The following is a 7264-nucleotide window of genomic DNA, read 5'->3' as shown; positions in this document are numbered from 1 at the left end:
CACCTGGCGAGGGGGCCTGTTGCTGAGCCTTCTGCTCTGGGAGGCGCCACATCCAGCCAAGACGAGCCCTGCTCATGCTGGCTGCAGGGTTTGCGTGTCTGTGGGTGTTGTCACCTTTTGGGTGAGCGGGACCCTGCACCGGACGTCCCCGGAGCTGTGGCAGCATCTGTTGGCTGCACTTCTGCAGCGAAGGGCTGTGCTGTCTCTGCATAACGTACCTTAGTTTTATCATGGGGCAGTCTCGGAGCGCGTGGCCTGATTAGTCTGGGGGTTGACTAAGCTGAAAGAGAAGCTCTACGAACTGGTGGGCATTAGGCCCATCAGACCAAGCTAGAGCTCCCGGGAGAGTAAAATCCCCGAAACCCAGATAACGTGACAGTCCTGAGCAGCGACTCCTTTGCTGTCAGACCTGGCCCTGGCTGTGCTCACTGCTCGTGTAGACGTAGCCCTCGGTAAACAGGGAGACCACCTGGGTAGGTGGCTGGCCTTGAGCCTTAGGTTCATGTCAGCTGGCGAAGTTCTGCGCCTTTCTGGATCAGCCAGCAGCTGGGAGAATGCTTGGCTTGAGGAGACATCTTCTGGAACTCCCCAGCAGAGGGGAGTCTTAACTCAGAGAATTCCTTGTCTTTGTAGGTCATCACTTGGTTTGCTGTCCATCTTGATCTGAGCTTTGCAGAAATACCCACCTTGGGCTTAGGGCACGTAGGAGACTGAAGGGGAAAGAGGGCTGGCTGCAGTGCTGCAGTGGAAGCTTGAGATGAGCCTGCCTGGCTGTGGTGCAGAAGCGTTTTTCTTGAAATTCTATCTTGAAATATGCAGGAAGCGCAGAAAAGCTTCATTCTTTCTGTCACAGATCGGAGAGGTGAGAGGTGTGGATTTACATCTGCGGCAGAAGGATGCGTCCCTCTTGGCTAGTGAGACCTTGGAGGGAGGCAGCTGTTGTGGGAGCTGATGCACTGGTGCAGCTGGGGAGCCAGAGTGCGCGTCTTGGAGAGCTTTAGACTGCTTTTCAGGGGAGACCTCTAGAGATCCAAACGTCATCCTGGTCAGCATGTTGATTTCTGTGGAGAGCTGCTCATAAAGGTGGCTTGCAAAGGGCATCTGAATCGCTGTGACCACGCTGACCCCAGTGGGTTTGGATTTCTTACTGAACGTGGTGCAGAGACCATGCGGCAGCCCCCATGGCTGATCAGTTCAAGAGCTTGTGTCTCGCACGTCAGAGGTTTCGACTGTGAGGTGGCACTGTCGTGCTTGTGGGAAGGTCTGGGAGCGAGCCTGGGCTCTCAGAGACACCTCAGAGATGTCTCATCCTCCCGCTGGACCAATGCAGAGTTGCTTCAGGATGGGCCGGCACAGGGGGCTCTGGGGCTGGTGTGCGAGGGCGTGCAGGCTGTGGGGTCTGCTGCAGCGCTGACTCCCCTGCAGGGTTTTCAGCTGCGCTGCTGTGACCGGTGCTGAGAGGAAGCTGCAGGCTGAGCTTATGTAAGAGACGTGCTGGGTAATTTATACTGCTGGGAGTTGAGGGTGGAGAAAATGAGCAGTGGCGGCTTTTGCTGTTGCTGGTGAATGTCTTGATGTGTGACTCGAGCTCAAGTCACCGGGTGCTTGTCGTATCTGCAGTGCCCTCCGGCTGGTATGTCAGCCCTGGTCAAAGGCTAGGGTGGGCTTGTTCTCCTTGCTCCAGCTAGAAAGATGCGCAGTCACGTGCCGAGTGCTGGACAGCATCCGTGCGTCTTGGGCAGGACCTGGCCAGACAGGACATCTTGGCACAGCGCGTCACTTGAAGGTTATCACGTTGGTTTGAGTGTCCCTCCCCAGGCTGGGCTGGCTGTAGTGTCTCGCTAGGGAACGTGTTTTATTTCTCCGCGCCCTGCCCGGGTTGCGCAGTCGTCAGTGGCGTGATACAGGCTGCTGCCTTTGTGGCCTTTAGTCTCTTGAGGTTCAGAACTTGCTTTTCCTGGGCTTGTCTTTTGCTCAGGCAGAGGAGCTCAAACCAGCAGCATCTTGGGAATGTGCGTCAGTATCTCGGCATCAGCTTGGCCAGACTCCTCAAGACTCACCTGGGGGTCAAGAGGTGGGCGCTGGGTTTTCAAGGGCCAGCTCTGCACTTCGGCCTCAGCCCAGCAGAAGCTGTTCCAGCTGTCTCACTTCTAGGTGAGTAGTGAAGGCTGGGTCAGCTGTCAGGACTTCATGAAATGCCGGGACTAGGAAACATGGATAAAGGGTTTTGTGAAATCTGGTATTTAAACCTCCCACTCAAGTGATGCTGAGGAGGGCTGGCAAAGTGGCATTGGCTTATCAGGAGCTGTGGATGCGGGTCAGATTAAGAAAAATGTTTGAGCAGCAGCAGAGGTGAAGGAAAGTCAGAGTCTTGTCAGGTACAGAGTTGTAAGCGGGGTCAAGATTTCTTTTTGTTAATAAGATTGTTTTATTTAAATAATAAATGACGGTAGAACCAGCATTGCTGGGGCTGCTGAAGGACAACCAGGCAGGACTAGAGGCTTAGAATTATTTTCTAGCATTAACAGTTCTGTGCTAAGCACTGCAAATTCATGCAGTTGCCGTCTCTGCTTTCATGCATGCAGACAGCGTGATTTGTGGACAGGCCTTTCGACAGTGCTGCGATCAGAGGCTCAGGCAGTCTTTAAAAAGAACCCAAAAGTTGGCTTCTGAGCTGCAGCTGTCAATAAAAGTCCTGGTAAATGAGTCCTTGCAGGCTTGCAAGGCCATATGTAACTTATCTTGTCCAATGAAAGTCTCTAATTGGTGGTTTAAAGTAATTTTAAAAAGAATCCATTAACAGTCAGTCTGTTTTTAGTTTGAAGATGGACTTCATATGCTCATAAAGTAAAAATCCTCCCTTAGTTACGGAATCGAAGAACATTGGCTTAATCGTGCTAGGAACTGCACACACGAGTGCAGAGAGGAGACGCTTCACGAGTGATTGTCTTCTGATAAAATACTGTATGAAGCAACAAGTGGAGGCGCTGCGGGCTCCAGGAAGCGTCTTGAGGCCAAAGTTGCTGAGCTGGTGGAGAAGAGATGGCATTAAACCACATGTAGATGGCTGGGGTCCCTCCTCACCTGGGCGCTGGCTGCCTTGCCTTTCATTTGTGGAAACTTGACTTGCAACTGGACAGGATTAAAGGGGCAATTTATGATTTAATGCTAAGCCTTGTTTGAGGAGTTGTTCCCTGTTCTGGAGGTGCCTCCGGAAGCTGGGGAAGTAGCTCAGGGAGGTTTGTATGGCAGGGGATTTGGCCATGGAAGATGCAGGCTCCCCTCCCAGTGATGAGGAGATCCATCTGAGTTGCCTGTTGAGTGCACGTGTAGATGCTGGAGGATATCAGAGTGCTTGGGGCAAGCCTGGGGCTGTCATCCTGAAACTGAGATACTCCGAAAGCTGAATTTGGGTGCCTGGGAAGCAGGCAGAATTTAGGACATGGTGATACCTCTTACTAAAGCCTTAAGGCTTGCCTGGGAAAGTGACAGAAAGGGTATGATAAGTAGGTGAAGTTCAGTCCTGGTTTCGCACTGTGAGCTGGTTTGCACTTCAGCTGGAGCATCCCTGGGCTGATGGCACAGAAAGTAGGTGGGGTTTGGGGAGAACGGACTGACCGCAGCGCTGGTGGAAGGCCGAGGCTGTCAGGGCTTGGGCGAAGGTGCTGGACAGGAGTGCCGGGAAACAAAACCTGTGCCTCTGTCTCCTGGAGGGCAAGGGGTGACTTTTCGGTGTGGGGTACGAGGAGGTTGAGAGCAGAGTTGTGTATGCAGGAGGAGCAACCAGCTGTTGGGCTGCAGACCTTGGCATGGCTGGTCTGATTGAAACGTAGTGGGAGGGTGATGGGAATCAGTAACATACTGCATCAGTGCCATCAAACGGTACTGAATAAGTGTGCTGGGTCAGACCCGTGGAAGAAGCGCTAGATTGAAAAAGATGCCATAAAATCTGAGAGGAAATGGGAGCAGTGACGACCACACAGCCAAATAGATGTTTTAATCCCATATTTTAATGACTCGGAGCTATTAGGAAGCTTTCTATTCCAGACAAGGAGGTGGTTATGGATTTCATGGGGCTTGGAAGTAAAGTAGGCTCATGTGTCTTCATAGACTCGTAAGAAAAAGTAAATGCAATTCTGTCTGTGCTGTCTGGCCAGATTGTTTGGGAAGGAGCTGGCTAACGTTCTGCTGAACAAACATTTCAGTTTACTTACAGGATCGTTTCTTGCAATTGCCTGGTAGAGAGTTAGCCTGATCAAGGACCAAAGTGAAGAACCGGTCCGGGATGCAGTTACCGCTGCGTCACTCAGAAGTGGTGACCACAGCAGCTGCAAGTTCAGCATCCTCAGGGGTGACAGGCGCTGGACTAGAAATCAGTCTTGTCTTGTAAAACACTGCGGGGGAGAAGATCAGAAAAATAAAGTCCTTGGATTTGTCAAGGCAGCCCCGTAGATACCTGGAAAGGTTACAGGTGAGCTCGAAGGAGCTTCAGCCCTAAGTGGAGTTATTAAGTAAACTAATTACAAAGTTGTGAAGTGAAATGATTATAAAGGAAGGGACTTCTGGAGTCCAGCAAGGAAATCTGAGCTCGCAGGACTGAGGGCAGATAATTTTCTACACTACTTCTTACTACTTAAGCGACTTCTCAGCATCATTCTGGAGCACAGGACATGTTCAAGAACCCACCTATCCATCACCTGGTCCTTTTGGATGGTAAAGATAAGGAGCGTCTGTCCAAGACTCGAGTGAGTGAGGCAGAGATGCTGGAGGAAAGCAGTAAATTCAAGTGGAAGAGCAATGGGAGTACCAGTAGACCCAAATGCTAAAGTTACTGGCAAAACCAGGGCTGTTAAAGAACAGCTCAGTGTTCTCCGTGACTAGATAACATCCTAATGTCAAATTATTGCTTTAGAGCATTAAACGGGGCACTGGGAATTGCAGATCAGCAACCCTGAACTCCAGTTTGAGAAGGAGAAGCTGAAGTACTGTGCCTCTCCGTATGCAATAGGTTAAACGCAACACACGTTCTGCAAAGAAAGAGGTTGGACTTGGTCTTCCAAGGTCCCTTCCAACCAAAATCATTCTGTGATCAGTCTTGGTTTCTGGGTAATCTACCTTTGAACATGGTGACAAACAGCAGGAGGTGGAGAATTAACTAGTCTTTATTTTAATGTTTTAAAAGTTTTTTGTCAAGTCCTCCCAAGAAGGTATTAAAAAATTATGCTTGTATTGAGAAGAAAATATGGAGCCCTTCTTTGTTTGAGCCAGTGTTGATCACTTGGGCAGCACAAGGCAGACAAACATCTAGTTGGAGATGGTGATCAAAGGCTTCCAGGTCTGCATCCTGAGTAGATCTTCAGCCTTTGAGCAAATGAGTTTCCTCTGGAAAACACTGATTCGTTAAAACCAAAGCTGCCGGGTGGAGAAGGGTTGATTTCGCTGAACCTTTCTGTGAGCACATCTAGGTCCAGGCTGCAAAGTCTAGTTGACCAAAGTGGGGGGACAAGCTCAGGATACTTGGTAGCATGGCATCAAGGTTTGTCCTGTGATGTGACAGCCCCAGTTCAAATTCCTACCCTGAGCTTGACTTGCCGTTCCGCCAGCTCCCAGAGCCTGCCTCCCTGCTAGTGCTGTGGCCGTGCTCTGCTGGCCTGGCTTGCTGCAAGGTCTGGGGTTTGGCAGTGGGCAGAAGAGGTAGCAGCGGGGAGAGAGGGCTGGTCAGGTCTAGCTCTGTTCTTGAGGGAGGGTTGTCCGTCTGTGTGTGCGCCTGTATTACCTCTCTTCCCAGGAGACCTGGGGGGACCCGTCGCTGCCTGGTGTGAGCCAGAGCAACCCTTTGATGCTCTCACTTGGTTTTAGGCTTCTTAAAGGTCAAGAAGTCACGGCAAATGCCCTCGCTTCTCCCACCTGCCCTGTCCTCAGTAGGTCACGGTGCCAAAGCGTAGGTGCTTTGCTAAGCCATCGGATTGTGCCATCGGTAGGAGCTGCAACACCTCGAGACTTTCGCTTAGAATTAGGGTTTAAATATGAGAGTTAGCAATTGGGAGAGCAGAGTGGCTTGTTCGCACTAGAGACGTGACTTCAGCCTGGCCACGACCGGAAAATGGAGAAGCGTGCGATAGGATCTGGAGCTGGGAGCGTGCGGCGGCGGGGGCTGGCTCTGGGAAGCGCACGACGATAGGCAGGGAAGGAAAAAGCCGTTTCTAACGCCGCCACGGTACTGCTGGGCTTTAAGTGGTTTGCTCCCCCAGGAAGAAGAACGTCAGGCTCTGGGTAGCAAAAGCAAGCGGAGGGAAGGTGTGTGGACCACTGTAGAAAACAGCAGCGTTGTGGATGGAGGTGCTGAGGTCTGAGGGGCTGCTGGGTATGAGCTCTCCTGTGGCACAGTCCATCAGCCTCCCACGGTGTCCCTGCGCTCTTTGCCCGCGGTAACCTGCTGGTTGTCACTGGTGCAGCCTTTGTCCCCTCCCCCTAGAAATACTGATTTCATTAGATTCTCACTTGTAGGTAAACAGTACGAACTGGCTGCGATGTACTTGCCATAAAACCATCGTGCTGTGCTTGCATGGTAGTTACTGGTGTAAGGAACAACCTCTTGTGCTCTCTCTTTAGGAATCCGGGCTTTGGGTTTCCTCAGGGAGTGCTGTGCGTTCCCCACCGCGGGGGATCAGGTCCATCTCTTTAAAACCTATTTCCCGTCTGAGATTAGAAAGGCTCTAGAAGACGAATGACAGGACAGAGTTGTCTGTTAGAGGCTCCGATGAGGACAGCGCCTTGTGCTAAAGGCTGTCTGTCCACACAGAGCACTGCACGGCTGCTTCTCTTCTAACCGCTTCAGAGCTCCTCCGTCCCGGGCAGCGTGGCTTTTCTAGCTGTACCGAGTGCGCTTGCCTTTAAGCCCCGGGAGGTACCTTGGCCCCCTGTGAACCAGCGCTACAGTGGCCCTCGTGTTGGACTAGGCTTAGGATTGTGTGAGGCAAAGATGACTGGGAAAAGGAAGATTAATTTATACCCTTTTCATGCAGCTCGACCCCCGTTAGGGGTTGTCTGTAGTGCTACAACCGTCCTCCCCCTGTCGGGGGTGGGTGTGCTGGCGTTCTCTGCAGGGGAACGTACAGATTTAAATCTCTTTTGCCATCCTTTGGAGACACTGAGATACTATCTTGGTGATGTCCATGGGAATACCCAGAGAAACCAGCCATGATGCAGAGCTAACGCATCTTCTCTGGTTTTGTTTCTCTCCTGTCAAACAGGCCTCTGGGCT

Source organism: Buceros rhinoceros, unplaced genomic scaffold (assembly GCF_000710305.1).
Source record: "Buceros rhinoceros silvestris isolate BGI_N320 unplaced genomic scaffold, ASM71030v1 scaffold33472, whole genome shotgun sequence".
NCBI lineage: Eukaryota > Metazoa > Chordata > Aves > Bucerotiformes > Bucerotidae > Buceros > Buceros rhinoceros.
Note: the sequence above shows the minus strand (reverse complement) of the source record.